Source organism: Heterocephalus glaber, unplaced genomic scaffold (assembly GCF_053883595.1).
Source record: "Heterocephalus glaber isolate CG9 unplaced genomic scaffold, H.glaber_assembly_v1.0 deba00001569, whole genome shotgun sequence".
In the NCBI taxonomy this organism is placed as follows: Eukaryota; Metazoa; Chordata; class Mammalia; order Rodentia; family Bathyergidae; genus Heterocephalus; species Heterocephalus glaber.
In genome coordinates this window covers 431,206-452,384 of record NW_028258354.1, presented here as the reverse complement: position 1 = coordinate 452,384, position 21,179 = coordinate 431,206, and the positions used below count along the sequence as shown (strand labels likewise).

General features: G+C 34.2%; 1 pseudogene; it reads right to left on the bottom strand.

The window, feature by feature from the left end:
- Positions 1-18,505: 18,505 nt before the first annotated feature.
- LOC147823686 (olfactory receptor OR9H1-like) lies at positions 18,506-19,383 on the bottom strand (annotated as a pseudogene).
- Between the last annotated feature and the right edge of the window lie 1,796 nt (positions 19,384-21,179).

Sequence of the window (21,179 nt, the reverse complement as noted above, 5' to 3'; positions counted from 1 at the left end):
AAAGCAACACAGAGGTTTTGCATATTGTATATTATTAAACATGCTGTACATACATTTTGTGTTTGGAAAGAAATGAAAAGATGAAGGTCTATTTTCTGTATTTTTAAAAAAATTTTGGTTATTTTACTTTTTGGGAGTTGACATTGTTAAAGAATAAACCGAGAATTGATTGGGCATATCATTTCAAGAAGTCCCCTCTTCTCTGCATTTGTTTTGCCAATTTGCACATTAAATAGCTCTTCCTTCAAATGTCTGTTATGGGGCAAGAGGAGTAGGGTTTAAAGATATAGGCAGTTGGGTTTTTTAAGGGCCCTTTTCCAATAACTGGAACACTCTGTAACAAAAGATTCTTATTTAAATAGATGACAATGACTATTTTTGTTTTTATTGAAATAAAGCTGACATGCCTACCAATATTTAATCTTTTATGATTGCCTTTTTATAACTTTTTATATTCTCCGCAGAGTGCTTTACCTGTTGAAGTAAAATATGGCAGATTCAAGTTATTGAAGCAGACTGGCAGTCTTAAAGGATGCAGAGTGGGGTGTTTCCTTTAAAAGTTCAGAATGCAAACTTAACATTTGCCTCAGCTACATTTTTATTTATAATTTTCTTTAGAATCCAATAGCAATGTTTATTTGAATGGAGTTGCTGAGCAATAAGATAGCAATGAATTTTGGTATTTGAAACACTGGTTTGAAAAACATTTTGACTTGAGGGTATAGGTTATTTAGCAAGACATTTAATATATGAGTAAGTAACAGTGAAGTATTTTATTTTCTAAGTAATTCCTGTTTTTATTTGTCATTATAGAAGATTTTTAAATGGAGGCCCTCTATTGAGAAAATTAAATTGTATTGGGTTTGTGAATGCAGCCTTTATCAGAATTATGTTTTTGTTCAGTTTTTCTATTCATACGGGTAAATACTGGTTGGGATGACTTGATATCTCATGTGTAGTGCTACACACCTAACTTATGGTGCTGAAATTAGCACATCCTAATGCTTGCTGCAGATGCATACACATTAAAGGTACTTTTCAGGAAATCCTTGCACCATGGAATTAATATTTAAATGTTGTTTGTGTATTCATTCATTACTAAAATTTGGGGGGATAATTTTTTTCCATTAAGAATTACCTTAAGAGGGCCAGGGATTTAGCTCAGTGGCACCTGCTCAGTGGCATCTGCCTCTCAAGCATAAGGTCCTGAGTTTGATTCCTGGTACTAAAAATATATATATTTGTGGAAATACTCACCTAGCACCTTGCATCTGAAGTTAAGGTATGGAGAAAGGTATTTTTTTCTCTGATGAACACATAGGAAACTAATGAGCCAACTGGGATGAGATGACCATCAGTGGTTAACATGGGTTAGGAAAAACTTAAGTATTTTCTTCAAATACTTCAGTACTCAGGTAACTTGCCACCTTATTTCTCTCATATGTTTCATAAAGGACCACCAAGAGTGGAAATCTGTTAACATGGTTAAAGTGTAATTCCTGACTAATCATAGGTTGGCAGATTTGAATTGCCTAATGTGATGACTGTTCTTTACATGGATCTGTGTATGTTCTATTCAAGGAAATAAAGTTTTAGTTGAGGATACAGCACAAAAAATACAAAAGGAAAGAAAAGAAAGTGCAAGGTCCAAAGTTCGATCCCTGGTACCAAAAAAAAAAAAAAAAAAAAAAAATAGATAAGTTCAGGGTGATGATGGAAGCCATGAAAGCCCAGCATAAGAAAGAAATGGAAACCATGAATGCCCAACTTAAGAAAGAAATGGAATCCATGAAACAGATTCAGACAGATATCCATGAGATTAAAAACTCTATTGAAAGTACTTGCAGCAGACTGAGCTAATCTGAAGACAGAATATCAGATGTAGAAGACAGGATGGTGGTCAATGACCATGAAAAGAGAGATTTTTAAAAAATAGTAAGGGACCATGAGAAATCGATTCAATAGCACCTAGATGATGCAAAGAAGAATAATATAAGTTTGATAGGAGTCCACAAAAAAGCAGGAGAAAGTACAAATGACATAAAAAACCTGAACAAATTAAATTCTGTTCAGAGAATTAATGACAAAAAGCTTCCCAAACAGAGGAAAAGAATTTGATGTACAGATAAGTGAGGCATATAGGACTCCAACTAGCCATGATCAAAAAAAAAAAAAAAATCTACACTGAGACATATAATAGTCAAGATTCCAGAAACCCAACAGAAGAAAATTCCACATGCAATTAGAGAAAATAAATGAATAACATTCAAAGGAAAGCCTATCAGAATCACAGCAGACTTTTCAACGTAACCCCTCAAGTCAAGGAGAGATCCTGGAATGAGGGATTTTAAGCTCTAAAAGAAAACAACCCCCAACCTAGACTGATGTATCCTGCAAAACTATCTTTCAAAATTGATGGGGAAATAAGGTACTTCCATAACAAAGAAAACCTGAGAAACTTCATGAACACAAAACCAGCACTCCAAACAATTCTAAACAATAGTCTAGAAAAAGACAAAAAAGGTCACAACTCTATGAGGCCCAACAGAGCAAATCCATTAGGCAAAGCAAGAAATTAAAGGGAGAGGGGGAAAAATAAAAGTCAACAACAGGAACATAACATGACAAGGTTAAGTCAATATATATTAGTTGTAATCATCAATGTTAATGGCCTCAATTCACAAATCAAAAGAAATAAACTGACAGAATGGATTAAGAAGCAAAATCCAACAATATCCTGTATACAAGAAGTGCACCTAGTTCAAAAAGAAATTCATACACTGAAAGTAAAAGAGTGGAAAACAATTCTCCATGTGACAGGAACCTGAAAAAAATCAGGGGTAGCTATCTTATTTTCAGACAAAGTAGATTTTAAACCAAAACTGATTAAGAGAGACAGAGAAAGTCACTACATCCTTGTAAAGGGAACAATCCAAGGGGAAGAGATGACAATCATTAATATATTTGCACCAAATAATAACACCCCCAACTATACAAAACAAATATTAAGGGACATGAAAAACCAAATAAGCACTAATACTATTGAAATGGGGACCTTAATACCCACTGTCACAAATAGGCAGATCAACTAGACAAAAACTCAACAAAATACTAGAACTGAAGCAAGCTTTTGAACAAATGGATTTAATAGACATCTACAGAGTGTTCCACCTCACAAAATCAGAATACACATTCTTTTCAGCTTCACGTGGGTCATTCTCCAAAATAGACCACATACTAGTTCATAGAACGTGTTTAAGTAAAAGCAAAGGAATTGAAGTTATCCTCTGTATGTTATCAGACCACAGTGCAATTAAACTGGAGATCAATAGCAGAAGAAACTGCAAGAACTCCAAAAACACATGGAAATGAAAAAAACACTCTCCTGAACAACCAATGGGTCACAGACTAAATTAAGGAAGAAATTAGGCACTTTCTGCATTTAAACGATAATACCAATAAAACATACAGGATTCTATGGGACACATTGAAAGCAGTTCTATGTGGGAAATTCATAGTAATAAATGCCCATACTAGGAAAATACAGTGAGCTCAAATAAACAACCTAATGCTGAAACTTAAGTGCCTAGTAAAAGAAGACCAAGACAAACACAAAACTCACAAGGGAGAAAATTAAAAAGATCAGAGCAAGAAATCAATGCAATAGAGACTAAGAGAATGATACAAAAAATCAACAAATTTAAGAGTTGGTTTTTCAAATGAGTAAATAAAATTAATAAACCCTTACCCAACCTTATCAAAAAAAGGAAAGCAAAGAATCAAATCCATGCAATTAGGAATGAAAAGGATGAAATTACAATGGACCCAGCAGAAATCCAGAGGATCATCAATACTACATTGAGAACCTGTACTCTAATAAAATGGAAAACACAGAAGAAATGAACAGATTCCTACATACATATGAATTATCAAAGTTGAATGAAGAAGATATAAAAATTTTAAACACCCAGGTAAAATCAGTGAAATTGAAAATGTAATTAAAAATTTACCAACTAAGAAAAGCCCAGGTCCTGATGACTTCACTGCTGAATTCTACAAGAGAAGAACTATTACCATTAATATTTAAACTCTTCAATCAAATTGAAAGGGAAGCAATACTTCCAAGTTTAATCATGGAAGCAAGTGTTACTTTGTTTCCAATAGCAGAGAAAGACCCAACCAAAAAAGGCCAATCTCCCTAATGAACATAGATGTGAAAATCCTCAATAAGATACTTGCAAACAGAATACAGATAGTCATCAAGGAGATCATACACCCTGACTAAGTCAGATTTATCCTAGGGATGCAACAATGGTTCAACATCGTAAGGCAATAAATGTATACACTATAATCAATAAATGTAATACATTATATTAAATCCTTAAATGAAATTAATATACTATATTAAATCCATAAATGAAATTAATATACTATATTAACAGACCCAAGGAAAAAACAATATGATCATCTCAATAGATGCAAAAAAGTGTTTGACAAAATTCAACACCCATTCATGATTAAAAAAACCCTCCAGAAAATTAGAATACATGGACTTCATCTCAACCTGATAAGGGCTATGAAAAACTAACAGCCAAAATCATACTAAATGGTCAAAAACTGAAAACCTTCACACTAAAATCAGGAACAAGAAAAGGATGTCCACTATCACCACTCCTGCTCATTATAATTCTGGAAACATTAGCCAGATCAATTAGACAAGAAAAATACCTAAAAGGAATAATGATAGGAAAAGAAGCAGTTAAACGGTCATTATTTGCTGATGATATGATACTCCATATAGAAGACCCAAAAAACTCTGCCAAATGACTTCTAGACTTACTTGATAGATTCAGTAGAGTAGCTGGATAAAAGATCAACACTCAAAAATCAACAGCCTTCTTGTACACAAATAACAGACTCACTGAGAGAGAAATTAAGGAAACAATCACCTTCACAATAGCATCCAAAAAAAAAGAAAATCTAGGAATCAATCTAATGAAGGAACCAAAAGACCTCTACATTGAGAACTACAGCACTCTCAAAACAGAGGAAAAAGAGGATATAAGAAAATGGAAAGACACCCCCTGTTCCTGGGTAGGAAGAACTAATATAGTGAAAATGGTCATACCTCCAAAACTGCTACACAGATTCAATGCAATCCTGATTGAAATTGCAACAGTATATTTCACAGAACCAGAGAAAAAATCCAAAAATTCATTTGGAACCAAAAGAGACCTACAATAGCAAAAGCAATTCTAGGCAACAGGGACATGATAGAGGGTATCACAATCCCTGACTTGAAACTATACTACAAAGCCAATGTGATAAAAACAGCATGGTACTGGCGAAGACACAGACCCAAGGACCAGTGAAATAGATTAGAAGTTGCAGAAACAACTCCAGGCATACTCAGATACCTTATCTTTGGCAAAGGAGCCAACCATCCTCACTGGAGGAAAGATAAACTCTTTAATAAATAATGTTGGAAAAATTGGATTTCAAACTGCCAAAGATTAAAACTAGACCCCTATATTTCACCATGCACTAAACTAAAATTGAAGTGCCTTAAAGATATAAACATTAAAGCAGAAACACCAAACTTGCTGGAAGGTAAGTTAGGTAGAACTCTTGAAGACATTGGCATAGGAAAAGACTTTATGAACAAAACCGCAGTAGCATGGGAACTAACACAAAGAATCAACAACTGAGATCTCATCTTACTAAAAAGCTTCTGCACTGCAAGAGAAACCACGAACAGAGCTAAGAGACAACCTACAATGTGGGAAAAAAAATTTAGCAGCTGTTCCTTGGGCAAAAGAGTACTATCTAGAATATATAAAGAAGTTAAAAAAATCAGAGCCCCCAAATATAAAGACCCAATTCAAAAACTGAACATCTAAAATGAAGACATTTCTCAGACAAAGAAGTAGAAGCAACAAATAAACATCTGAAAAAATGTTCAACATCACTGGTCATTCCAGAGATGCAGATGAAAACAACATTGAGATTCCACCTCATCCATGAAAGAATGGCTGCTATCAAGAAATAAAATAATAACAAATGCTGGCAGGGGTGTGAGGAGGAAGGAACCCTTTTCCCTTGTTGGTGGGAGTGCACACTGGTGCAACCACTGTGGAAATTAATATGGAAATACCTCAAAAAAGTAGGATTAGAGGGCCCATTTAACCAAGCTATGCCTCTGCTGGGTATCTTCCCAAAAGAATTAAAAGAATCATACCACAGCAATATATGTGCACCCATGTTTATAATGGCACAGTCTGTAATAGCTAAAACTTGGAAACAGCCCAATTGCCCATTAACTGGAGACTGGATAAAGAAGATGTGGGATTTTTTTTTAATAAAATGGAATACTACTCAGCCATAAAGAATGAGAAACAAGAGACATTTATAGCTAAATAGATGCACACTGAGGCCACAGTCTTAAGTGAAATAAACAAGACAAACATGTGTAAATACCAAATAGTTTCTCTGATGTGAAAAACTAAAAGTTTAAATAAAAATCAAAATGTATAATTGATAATGTGAAATAGCAGAAAAGGTCTAAAGGAGTAGGGGAAGTGGTAGGGGTAGGGGATAGAAAACAACAGAAAAGAAAAAATATGAAAAAAGGAAAAAATGGAAACAAAGTCTTTGTAAATAGGGAAGGGTGGAGGGGGTGAAGGGAGGGCAGGGGAATAGGGAAAAATAAGAACTGAGATACATCATGTAAAGGTACAAGTTCCCAATGATGACTGTAACTGTATTGCATACCTAAAATGTACCACTAAACTTAATGGAAAAATAAAAAATAAAAATGAACTCAAAGCTCTTCATTGATTGAAAAATTAACTGCAAAATCTAAAATTGTAAAATTCCTTGAAAATGCTTGTGACCTTGAGTTAGGCAAGAATTTCTTAGATAAAACATCATAGATCAATCAATAAATTAAAAAGTTATAAATTAGACTTTATTAACATGTAAAAGTTCTTAATACAAAAAATTATTAAAATACTCAAAAGATAAACAACATATTTAGATAAAACATTTGCAAATCACATATTTTTATTAGGAACATCATCCAAATATGGGCACAATGGCATGTGCCTGTAATCTCAGCTATTCAGAAGGGTGAGGAAAGAGGATTGTGAGATTAAGACCACCCTGGGCAAGGTATCAAGTCCTCATTATCATAAAAGGAAAAAAAGAGAACATACAACCTTTGACAATCTCAATAAGTAAAAAATAAATATAATGAAAATTGACAAATGCAGTTTGAATATACAGATTTCCAATAAATCTATTATGATGGACATGAATAGTTATTACTAAGAAATGTAACTTACATTAGAATTTTAATTCTCATTTACAAATATATACAAAAAAACCAAATAATTTTACAAACAAACAAAAATCTAGGAATATCTAAGCAAATAGACAAAAATAGGAAAAATTGGAATTAAAAAACAATTAGAGAAGTGAATAAATATTGAAAACAAAGTTTAAAGAAAAAACAATGTGCAAACAAAAATATAAAACAAAAGTACTAATAATATATTACAATTTTTTGAAAATTGGTATATACAGAAAGAAATACACTACATGAATTTTTTCCCACATTGTAGGTTGTCTCTTAGCTCTGTTGGTGGTTTCTTTGGTGGTGCAGAAGCTTTTTAATAAGTTGAGATCTCAGTTGTTGATTCTTTGTACTAGTTCCCATGCTACTGAGCATTTGTTCATAAAGTCCTTTCCTATGCCAATGTCTTCAAGAGTTCTACCTAACTTATCTTCCAGCAAGTTTAGTTTTCTGTCTCAATATTAGATCTTTAATCCACTTTGATCTTAGTTTAGTGCATGGTGATAGATATAGGTCTAATTTTAATCTTTGGAAGGTTGAAATCCAGTTTTTCCAACACCATTTATTAAATAGGCTATCTTTCCTCCAAAGAGGGTGGTTGGCTCCTTTGTCAGATGAGGTGGCTGAGTATGTCTGGAGTTGTTTCTGCATCTTCTTTTTTTTTTATTATTCTTTTATTGGTATATTTTAGGTATACAATACATTTACATTTATCATTGGGTGCTTGTACATATACATGATGTATCTTGGTTCTTATTTTTTCCCAATTGCCTGTGCTCCTTTGACCCCCCCATCCCTATTTACATAGACTTCATTTCCATTTTTTTCTTTTCTAATAATTTTTCCTTTCCCTTCTTTCCTTTCCCCTTCCTCTCCCACCACCCCTACACTATTGAACTTTTCTTACTTCAAATTATCAATTATTCATTTTAATCCTTATTTACACTTTCAGTTTCTCACACTAGAGAAACTATTCAGTATTTACACATATGTGTCCTATTTATTTCACTTAAGAGTATGGCCTCAATATACATCCATTTAGCTATAAATGTCTCTAGTTTCTCATTCTTTATGGCTGAGTAGTACTCCACTTTATAAAAAAACCCCACATCTTCTTTATCCAGTTTCCAGTTGATGGACACCTGGGCTGTTTCCAAGATTTAGCTATTACAAACTGTGCTACTATAAACATGGGAATACATATATCGCTGTGGTATGATTCTTTTAATTCTTTTGGGAAGATACCCAGCAGGGGAATAGCTGGGTCACATGGGACCTCTAGCCCTAGTTCTTTGAGGTATCTCCATACTGATTTCCACAGTGGTTGTACCAGTCTGCACTCCCACCAATAATGGAGATGGGTTCCTTTCTCCCCATAGCCCCTCCAGCATTTGTTATTGTTTGATTTCTTGATAGCAGCCATTCTTTCTGGGGTGAGGTGGAATCTCAGTGTTATTTTCATCTGCATCTCTGGAATGACCAGTGATGTTGAACATTTTTTCATATATTTATTTGCTGCTTTTACTTCTTTGTCTGAGAAATATCTGTTCACTTCAGATGCCTATTTTTGAATTAGGGCTTTGAATTTGGGGGGTCTGATTGTTTTCAGTTCTTTATATATTCTAGATAGTAGACCTTTGTCTGAGATAAAGCTGCTGAAAATTTTTTCCCATGTTGTAGGTTGTCTCTTGGCTCTGTTGGTGTTTTCTCTTGCTGTGCAGAAGCTTTTTAATAAGATGAGAACCCAGTTGTTGGTTCTTTTTGCTAGCACCCCTGCTACTGAGGTTTGGTTCATAAAGTCTTTTCCTATGCCAATGTCTTCAAGAGTTCTACCTAACTTATTTTCCAACAATTTTAGTGTTTCTGTCTTAATATTTAGAGCTTTAATCCACTTGGATCTTAGTTTAGTGCATGGTGATAGGTATAGGTCTAGTTTTAATCTTTGGCAGGTTGAAATCCAGTTTTTCCAACACCACTTATTAAAGAGGCTATCTTTCCTCCAGTGAGGATGTTTGGTTCCTTTATCAAAGATGAGGTGGCCAAGTATGTCTGGAGTTGTTTCTGTATCATCTAATCTATTTCACGGATCCTCAGGTCTGTGTCTTTGCCAGTACCATGCTGTTTTTAATCACAGTAGCTTTGTAGTATAGTTTCAAGTTGGGGATTTTGATATCCCCAGCTATGTCCCTGTTGCCTAGAATTGCTTTTGCTATTCTAGGTCTCTTCTGGTTCCAAATGAATTTTTGTACAGTTTTCTCTAGTTCTGTGAAGTATATTGTTGGAATTTCAATTGACATTGCATTAAATCATGGCCATTTTCACTATATTGGTTCTTCCTACCCAAGAACGGGAGATGGCCTTCAATTTTCTTGTATCCTTCTCAATCTCCTTTTTCAGCATGCTGTAGTTTTCAGTGTATGGGTCTTTTGCTTAGCAGCAGTACCTCAGACAAAGGACTACTGTCTAGAATATATAAAGAACTGAAAAAAATCAGACCCCCCAAATTCAAAGACCCAATTCAAAAATGGGAATCTAAAATTAACAGACATTTCTCAGACAAGAAGTAAAAGCAACAAATAAATATATGAAAAAATGTTCAACATCACTGGTCATTCCAGAGATGCAGATGAAAATAACACTGAGATTCCACTTCACCCCAGAAAGAATGGCTGCTATCAAGAAATCAAACAATAACAAATGCTGGAGGGGCTATGGGGAGAAAGGAACCCTTTTCCATTGTTGGTGGGAGTGCAGACTGGTACAACCACTGTGGAAATCAGTATGGAGATACCTCAAAGAACTAGGGCTAGATGTCCCATGTGACCCAGCTATTCCCCTGCTGGGTATCTTCCCAAAAGAATTAAAAGAATCATACCACAGCAATATATGTGCACCCATGTTTATAGTAGCACAGTTTGTAATAGCTAAAGCCTGGAAACAGCCCAAGTGCCCATCAATTGGAAACTGGATAAAGAAGATGTGCTTTTTTTTTTATAAAGTGGAGTACTACTCAGCCATAAAGAATGAGAAACTAGAGACATTTATAGCTAAATGGATGTATATTGAGGCCATATTCTTAAGTGAAATAAACAGGACACATATGTGTAAATACTGAATAGTTTCTCTAGTGTGAGAAATTTAATGTGTAAATAAGGATTAAAATGATTTAAATGAATAATTAATAATTTGAAATAGGAAGAATAAGTCTAAAGGGGTGGGAGTGGGAGGGGAAGGGGAAAGGAAAGGAGGGAAAGGAAAAATTATGAGAAAAGAAAATAAATGGAAATGAAATCTATGTAAATAGGGACTTGTGGAGGATATGAAGGCCACACAGGTAATGGGGAAAAAATAAGAACCAAGATACATCATGTACAGGTACAAGCACCCAATGATAAATGTAAATGTATTGTATACCTAAAATGTACCAATAAAAGAATTTTTAAAAAAGAAATGAATAATAATCTTTGTTTCAAGTATCTTTTGATTGATCCTCATTCCCTAAATAGGAGCTATATCCTTAGTAACTTGCTTCCAAAGAATTATTATGGAGAGGGCAGAAATAGTTCTATACAAGAGAATCCTGAAAAATACATTATGTGATTCCTGACTAACACTCTTCCAAACTGTTGAGGTCATTAAGAACAAGGAAAATCTGAGAAAATATCATAGTCCAATGGAAGCTGAGGAACTCTGACAATAAAATGTCCAGTGCTACACTGGAGGATTTCTTGGCACAGAAAATGCATATTAAAAACAACAAATGAGGCCAGGGATTTAGCTCAGTGGTTTCTCCACCTGCTGTGCAAGCACAAGTACTCGAGTTCGATCCCTGGTATAAAAAAAAAAAAAAAAAAACAATGAATGAAATCTAAATAAGTACAGACTTCAATTCAGCTTGGTATATAGATTGGGGAGCTATGCACTAAAAAACAATTTTCCCCCCTTGGAGGCAATACTGTCCCTGTTGAGAGTGTGTTTTGTAGGCCATATGTCTTAGTTACTTTCTCATCATTGAGACGCAATACCCAACACACATACCTTTCCATAAGATGGAAAGGTTTATTTGGCTCACAGTTTGTGAAAGTTTCAGTCCATAGTTGGCTGGCTTCAAGGGAAAGCAGCATGGCAGAGGAGAAAGATGCCATGCATGGCAGTCAGGAGTTGCGTGTAACCAGAGAAGGAGGTTTTTCAGATAGACCCTTCCAGGCCACACCTCAACATCACATTAGCCTATAAACTCATCAGTGCACTTATCCACTAATGGGCATCGTGCATTCATGACCTAGTCACCTCCCCAAGTCCCCATCTATGGGTTCGTAAGGCTTTGGGGGGACATCTGGATATAAGCCACAATGTCATATGCTCTTTAGCTTTGGTGTGGTCAGATTTTTTTCTTAAATTCTTTTATTGGTACATTTTAGGTATACAACATGATTATATTTCTCATTGGGAACCTGTACCTTTACATAATGCATCTTGGTTCTTATTTATTCCCCATTCCTAGCCCTCCCTTCACCCCCTCCACCCTCTCCTATTTACAAAGACTTTATTTCCATTTTTTCCATTTCTCAGCATTTTTCCTTTTCCTTCTTTCCTTTCCCCTGCCCCTCCCACTACCCCTACCCCTTTGGACCTTTTCTTCCTATTTTACATTATCAATTATTCATTCTAATCGTTGGTACATTTTAGGTATACAATATAATGACATTCATCATTGGAAATTTGCACCTTTACATAGTCTCTCTTGGTTCTTATTTCTCACCCTTGCCCAGCCCTCCCTTCAACACTTCCATTCTTCCCTATTTACAAAGATTTTGTTCCTATTTTTCAGTTTCTCATATTAATTCTATTCCCTTCTTTCCTATCCCCTAGCCCTCCCACTTCCTTCCTCTTTGGCCCTTTTCTTCCTATTTCACATTACCTATTACACATTTTAGTCCTTATTTAAACTTTCAGCTTCTCACACTAGAGAAACTATTGGGTATTTATACATGTGTGTCCTATTTATTTCACTTAAGACTGTCGCCGCAATGTGCATCCACTTAGCTATAAATGTCTCTAATTTCTCATCTTTTATGGCTGAGTAGTACTCCATTTTTTAAAAAATAACACATTTTCTTTCTCCAGTCTCCAGTTGATGGGCATTTGGGCTGTTTCCAAGTTTTAGTTATCACAAACTGTGCTCCTATGAACATGGGCATACATGTATCACTGTAGTATGATTCTGTTAATTCTTTGGGAAGGATCCCCAGCGGTGGAATAGTGGGGTCAAATGGAATTTTCACTTCTAGTTCTTTAAGGTATCTCCATACTGATTTCCACAGTGCTTGCACCAGTCTACACTCCCACCAGCAGTGGAGCAGGGTTCCTCTTTCCCCACAGCCCCACCAGCATTTGTTATTGGTTGATTTCATGATAGCAGCCATTCTTTCTGGAATGAGGTGGAATCTCAGCATTGTTTTCATTTGCATCTCTGGAATGACCAGTGATGTTGAACTTTTCTTCAAATATTTATTTGCTAGTTCTACTTCTTTGTCTGAGAAATGTCTGTTCATTTCAGATGCCCATTTTTGGATTGCATCTTTAAATTTGGGAGGTCTGATCTTTTTAAGTTCTTAATAGATTCGAGATAGTAGACCTTTGTCTGAGGAAGAAAGGGTGAAGATTTTTTCCCACATTGTGGGTTGTCTCTTCACACTGCTGGTGGTTTCTCTTGCTGTGCAGAAGCTTTTCAATAAGAAGAGATCCCAATTGTTGATTATTTGTGCTAGTTCATGGGCAACTGAGGTTTTGTTCATAAAATCTTTTCCTACACTGATGTCTTCAAGAGTTCTACATAACCTCTCTTCCAACTGGTTCCGCATTTCTATTTTAATATTTAGATCTTTAATCCATTTTGATTTTAGTTTAGTGCATGGTGAGAGATGCAGGTCTAGTTTTAATCTTTGGCAAGTTGAAGCCCATGATTTCCAGCACCATTTATTAAAGAGGCTGTCTTTCCTCTAGTGAGGGTGTTTGGCTCCTTTATCAAAGATGAGATGGTTGAGTGTGTCTGGCATTGTTTCTGCATCTTCTAATCTGTTCCACTGGTCCTCAGGTCTGTTTCTTTGCCAGTACCATGCTGTTTTTATCACAGTAGATTTGTAGTATAGTTTCAAATTTGGGATTGTGATACCTCCTGCCATGTCTCTGTTGCTGAGAATTGCTTTTGCTATTCTGGGTCTCCTCTTGTTCCAAATGAATTTTTGGATTGTTTTCTCAAGACCCATGAAGTATGCTGCTGGGATCTCAATTGGAATTACATTGAATCTATATAGCAGTTTTGGAAGTATGGCCATTTTCACTCTATTAATCCTTCCTACCCAGGAGTAGGGGATGTCTGTCCATTTTCTGATATCATCTTCAATCTCTCTTTTCAGAGTGCCATAGTGTTCAGAGAAGAGGTCTTTGATTTCTTTCATTAGGTTGATTCCTAGGTATTTCAGGTTTTGGGATGCTATTCTGAAAGGAATTATTTACCCTATTCTCTCTCAGTGAGTCTGTCATTGGTGTACAGGAAAGCCATTGATTTTTCTGTGTTGACCTTGTAACTAGCTACTTGACTGAATATGGTTATTAAGTCTAGAAGACTTTTGGTGGAGTTCTTGGGGTCTTCTATATAGAGTATCATGTCATCTGCAAATAATGACAGTTTGGCTTCTTCATTTCCTATCTTTATTCCTTTTATTTCTTTCTCTTATCTAATTACCATGGTTAATGTTTCCAAAACTATATTGAACAAGAGAGGTGATAGTGGGCATCCTTGTCTTGTTCCTGATTTTAGTATGAAGGATTTCAGTTTTTGACCATTTAGTATGATATTGGCTGTTGGAGTTTCATAGACGGCTTTTATCAGTGTGGGGTAGAGAACATCTATTCCAAATTTTTGTAGGGTTTTTATCATAAATGCATGTTGGTTTTTGTCAAATGCTTTTTCTGCGTCTATGGAGATAATCATATGGTTTTTGTCCTTGGCTCTATTGATACAGTGTATTACATTGATTGATTTGCATATGTTGAACTATCCCTGCATCCCTGGGATGAATCCCACTTGATCAGGGTGTATGATCTTCTTGATGATCTTCTGCATTCTGTTTGCCAGTATCTTATTAAGGATTTTTGCATCTGTGTTCATTAGTGAGATTGGCCTATAGTTCTCCTTTTCGATTGGGTCTTTCTCTGCTTTGGGGATCAAGGTGATGCTTGATTCCAGGAATGAATTTGGGAGTATTGCTTCACTTTCAATTTCATTGAAGAGTTGAAACAGTAGTGGCAGCAGTTCCTCTCTAAATGTCTTGTAGAATTCAGCAGTGAAGCCATCAGGGCCTGAGCTTTTCTTAGTAGATAAGGTTTTAATTACGTTTTCAATTTCATTAGTTGATATTGGGTTGTTTAGAATTTTTAGGTCTTCTTCGTTCAACTTTGGTAATTCGTATGTATCTAGGAATCTGTCCATTTCTTCTGTGTTTTCCATCTTATTGGCATATAGGTTCTGGAAGTAGGTATTGATGATCCTCTGGATTTCTGCTGGGTCTGTTGTAATTTCACCCTTTTCATTCCTAATTGCATGAATTTGGGCCTTTTCTTTCCTTTTTCTGATAAGGTTGGCTAAGCATTTGTCAATTTTGTTGATTCTTTTGAAGAACCAACTCTTGGCTTCATTGATTTTTTTGCATTGTTCTCTTAGTCTCTATTGCATTGATTTCTCCTCTGATCTTTATAATTTCCTCCCTTGTATGAGCTTTGGGGTTGTCCTGTTCTTCTTTTTCTAGAAGCTTGAGGTTCAGCATCAGGTTGTTTAATTGGGCTCATTCTGTTTTCCTAATATGCGTACTCACTGCTATGAGTTTCCCTCATAAGACTGCTTTCATTGTGTCCCATAGATTCCGATATGTTGTATTTTCATTGTCATTAAATTGTAGAAACTGTCTGATTTCTTCTTTAATTTCCTCTGTGACCCATTGGTTATTCAGAAGTGTGTTGTTTGATTTCCATGTGTTTATGAAATTTTTCAAGTTTCTCTTTGCTATGGATCTCCAATTTCATCACACTATGGTCTGATAATATACAGGGGATAACTTCAATTCCTTTGCACTTACTTAAACATGTTCTTTGTGTGAGTATGTGGTCTGTTTTGGAGAATGACCCATGTGCAGCTGAGAAGAATGTGTATTCTGATTTTTGGGGGTGGAAGACTCCATAATCATCTGTTAAGTTCATTTGTTTAAGAGTTCAATTGAGTCCTAGTATTTCATTACTTATTTTTAGTCTAGTTGATCCATCTGTGACAGTGGGGTTTTGAGGTCCCCCACTACAATTGTCTTAGTGCATATATGACTTTTCATGTCTGTTAGTATTTGTTTTATATAGTTGGCACACTAGTGTTTGGTGCATAGATATTTATGATTGTCATCTCTTCCTCTTGGATTGTTCCCTTTACAAGGATGTATTGTCCTTCTTCATCTCTCTTAATTAGTGTTGGTTTGAAATGTACTTGATCTGCAAAGAGGATAGTTACTCCTGCTTTTTCTCGGGTTCCCGTCACATGGAGTATTGTTTTCCACCCTTTAACTTTCAGTCTATGAGTTTCCTTTTGAATTAAGTGTGTTTCTTGTATGCAGCATATTGTTGGATTTTGCTTCTTGACCCATTCTGGGCATGGTCAGATATTTTCATTGGTTTTTTTGTGAAATAGGTGTTAAGTGGAATTTTAACTCTGATTTTAATTTCCAACTCTCAGATTACTGATGATACAAAATATTCCAACACATTTTATTATTTGCTTTTTGTAAAATGATTGTTAATATATTTTACCTGTTTCATGGCTGTGTCTTTATTATAAATAAATTTGAAGTTCTGTATAAGATTTTTTGCCCATCAAAGAAAGCTTTATAGAAAGTAAAAACGTAATACAAAATACAGGATAACCAATATGTTCACACTCCATACAGCCATAACAATTATTGTATAAATTGAACTTCTATAAATTCCTAATTGTACTCTATATATGTACATATTTACTTACATAGTTGATGGTCTTTGTAATTTTTGAAAACTATATTCTATACTATGATCTAAAGAATTTTAAATTATTCCACATGTGGTTTTATACATCTTTTGCTAAATTCCTAAATTTTTATATCTGATACCTACAAAAGGTATAATTTTAAAATTAAATGTAGAACTCACTTATTGCTGTTGCATACATAGGCAAGTGATTTTGTTCATTTACCCAGACATCTTCTTAAATTGTCCTTAAATTATTATATATCAGTTTTCTCCCACAATTGATCTTTCAAACATTTAATTTCTACTCATCATACTGCACTTGCTAGACTTCTGATAGAAATGCATTAGGAATAGTGAGCATTTTGTCTTTTTTCCAATTTTTAGGTAAAATATTTTAAGTATTTATCATCTTGAATGTGTGCTAATTCAGTTTATATGTATATATTTATCAGTTAATTATGTGTAATTTTTTTCTAAATTTGCATATATTTTCATAAAATTTGTGAAAGGTTCTTGGAACAGCTTCTGGGATAATGTTTGTAAAATGTTTTCATGAATTAATATGATGAATGAGTCTGCATTTTCTAATATTAAATCATCAATGTCTATCTGCTGTAACAGTAATTTTAACTAAGTTTTTCAAGATTCAATTCTTGTAATTTATAATAATAAAACTAGAAATCAACAAAACAATGAAATTAACTTAGTAAATGAACTATCATGAAATTAGAAACAACATCTAAATAATGTTTGGGTAAAAGAGAATTTTTTTTCTTTTCATTTTTTGGTACTGAGAATTGAACTCAGGACCTTGAACTTGTGAGACAGGTGCAGTTCCACTGAGCTAAATCCCTGGCCCAAAAGGACAATATTAAAATTATAGGAAATTATTTATAACATAATGAAAATATAAATAAGCTATAATAAAAGCTAGCAAAGGTTTGAAACATAATTCAATGAGATAAAAACTGAAAATATTGTACCTAAGCATTCAACATATGAATTCAAAAGAAGTCTAATAAAAACCAGAAGATCTTCAGAAAATAAATGGAAACAATGGGATGGTTACACAAATATATAAGCAGATATTATATCAATAAATTTAATACAGAAGAGCAAGTGATTTTTATATATTAACTCAGTGTAATGTTTTGTGTTCAATTTTGAATACACTAAAGCAAAATAAAATAAACAAAAATTGATGGAACAACTAGACATTACAACCATAAAATACTTCAAAAATAATATAAAACTCAAATTGCATGAATTCAAACTCTTGGCAAGTCTAAGGAACAAAAATAGGATGAAACTGTGAGGATTAAAAATATGAAGTATGTGTAACCACAGACATTAAATAGGTAAAATTATCATAATGAGATAGTTTATGTAATTCTGACAATAATTTTTCAAATTTAAAGGAAAAATTTACGATCTATGTATATTTGTTATAAGAATGATGCAGGAATAAAATTAGAAACTAGATAAGCATAAATAATACTGATTATCAAATTTTATTGTGAATTTCATGAAAAGAACTATTATACTGTATTCATTTATTTATTCATTTTTACTTCTTGATGAAATGATTTTTGGATTATTTAAGAATATTATTAGTATCTGATACCATTTTTGTATAATTATTTCACAAAGCCAATAATTACATTACCCTAGCTTTTCCATCTCTCACTTGCCAAGATCAGACAATGGCAGACTTGATGATCAAAATCACAGAACATGCAGTATGTCTTTGTCTCTTTCTCCAACCTAATAGATAGATGAACATGTTGGTATTCATATATGTAGGTACACATATTTTATTAATCAATCTAATAAGTATAGTAATTTATTCAGTGAAAAGTGGTATATTTTGGTTGCAAATCTAAAATTAGTTAATACCTAATATTACACTAAAATAATTATCTAGAAATATTTTTAAAACCATTCATTCTAAAATCCATTTTTAAAAACTCCAGGAATGATTTTAAAATGGAAATAAACTTTAATCTCCAAAACTTTCACATGCTCTTCCTCAAAAATATTCCACGCAAAATTCCTGATAATATTGCTTTTAGTTGATTCTATAGATTTAGGGATGGCTGGAAGTCAGTGAAAAGGTATTTTTCTCAACAATATCCTTTTCAAAGCACTTTTCACCTCCCTATTTCTTAGACTATAAATCAGAGGATTCAATATGGGAATAATAAGAGTGTAGAACACAGCTACAATCTTGCTTTGCTCCAGGGAGGAGATGGACCCAGGTTGAGCATACATGAAGAACACAGTTCTGTAGAATAAACTCACCACTATGATGTGAGAGCTGCATGTAGAGAATGTCTTACTCTTGCCATAGGTTGAGGGAATATTCAGGACAGTAGAGAGGATGTATGCATAGGAAATCAGGATTGCAGTTGTGGTGGTAATGATGATGACAGAAGAGAGAATAAATAGCACAATCTCATTCACAAAGGTGTCCATACATGCAATTTTGATCAGGGCTGGAACATCACAGAAAAAGTGATCCAGTCTATTTTCCCCACAAAAATGCAAAATGAAGGTGAAACCTGTTTGTTTCACAGAGTTGATGGATCCACAGACATAGGAACCAATCAACAGGTGAACACAAACCTGCTGAGACATACGTACCATGTAGAGGAAAGGTGAGCAAATGGCTGAGAAGCGATCATATGCCATCATAGCCAGAAGAAAGCATTCAGTCCCAACAAAAAGAGCAAAGAAAAAGAACTGTATTGCACACTCATTGTAAGAAATTGTCTTCTCCTTGGACAAAAAAAAAAAATAGCTGTGTGAAGTCTGGAGTCTGATTTAATGACAATTACCATGCTGATGTTTCCCAATAAAATTACCAGATAAATAATCAAGAAAAGCAAGAATAAGAAAACCTGTACTTCTGAAGATACCCTGAATCCCAACAGAATAAACTCTGCCAAGTCTGAGTAATTCCTATTCATTTCACTCCTCATGACTGAGACCTATTTGAGAAAGTGAATAGATTATTGAGAAGCCAATAAAAAAGCTTAACCAACTTTCATTCCTGAAGTTCCCATTCAAAAAACATGCTAACACAAGTTGAGTTTTTCATGGCATCATATCTGACAAAATTCCTTTACATTTAGAAGCACCCAATGTACAGCCAAAATAAGGTTTCTTAATTTGGTTTTAATATATTTACTTTCAGTATATGAAAATGAGAATGGGCAAGGAATACTTCCAACAGTGATATATCCTATCATTTCGTGCCATCCATCAAGCTTTGAGGCAGATGAACTGAGCATAAGTTTTATCTTGTGCAGTCTGAAACAATATTTAACTACTATTATGGCTTATGTCTAGATGTGGTCATATGTGGGGATTTTTTAGAGGTGACTGTATCTAGAATGTGTGATGCTAGACTTGATTCATGGAGCAGTGCTAAGCTCAAGCAAGGGAAGTAGGATTAAGGATGTGAATGCTACCTAACCTAAGTAGTCTAGATAAAATAAAAGAGGCTGCAAGATGCTGATGAGGTCCCTTGTTGCTTTTGCTGTTTTCTATGGGCAGTGAACTGTTTCTTCTCTGCAATGCCCCTCTTCCATGAACCATTCTGCCTTGGAGCCAGCCAACTATGGACTGAAACCTCTACAGACTGTGAGGTAAATAAACCTTTCCACCTTTAACTTTGGATGTCAGGTATTTTGTCTCAGCGATAAAAGAAAAGTAACTAAGACAAACTACCTACACTTTCTCAACACATCAAAAATCTACCTCTGTCAAATAAATGTGAAGTACTAAAAATACCTACTATGAAGATGTGCTATGATGATTCCTTGTGAAAAGCAATGTTTATGTTAACTACAATATCTTAAAAACCCAAATGTTAGTCAAATCAATAAAGAATCACAAAATTCCTTTAATTTAGAAATGGAAAATTGGGGTAATTCCTTTTCTCTCTGTAAAATGCAGTTAATCTGACTCTCAAGGGATTTTGCTATATAAAAGTATTATAAACAGGAATCTACATTTACATAAGGTAGCCTGAATCACCAATCTTGAAGAGTCATCCAAGTGATAGATCAAATTCATCCTCTCCATAGCTGCACATCTTCAATCTCTACCTCCTACTTCATTTACTGTTAATCTCTGAATATTAGTGGCTACATTTTTTGGCAGAAAGCTCCAGCACATCTTTTTATTGTCTTAGCCACATAAGGTATTTTGTTTATATAAAAGACCCTTGGTTAAAATATAAGATTAATTCCTCAACATGAACTGTTTTTCCATGTATACATTGTTATTAAAACACAAGACACTCTCGAAAATAAATAGGATGGAAAAATCTGTATGTATAGATCACACTTGCTTTTTAAAAAATAGCTACTTAATATCAAATGTTAAACAGGTACACAGAAACAATATTAATAACATTTAAGATATCTAAAAATTAAATCCAAGTGAAAAATTAATTTATGTTAGAATTCTGTGGTTCTGTGATCCATTTTAATTTTTGAGCTAGAAAAATAATCCTTCAAGAAATTTACTGTCATCTTTGAAGTTATATACTGCTATCTAGAAATTTTCATAAAAGTACAAATAAAACCACAAGTGAAACTCATTTAGCTTCTGTTACTATTTTTTCATGAAGTAAAAATTTTTCTCAGTTAAAACTATGGTGTTTCAATTCACATAAATCTGTGTTTTAACCATGATCTGACTCTCACTAGCTGAGTGATCTTGAGAAAATTGTTTACATTCCATGACACTCTATATTCTCATTAGCAAA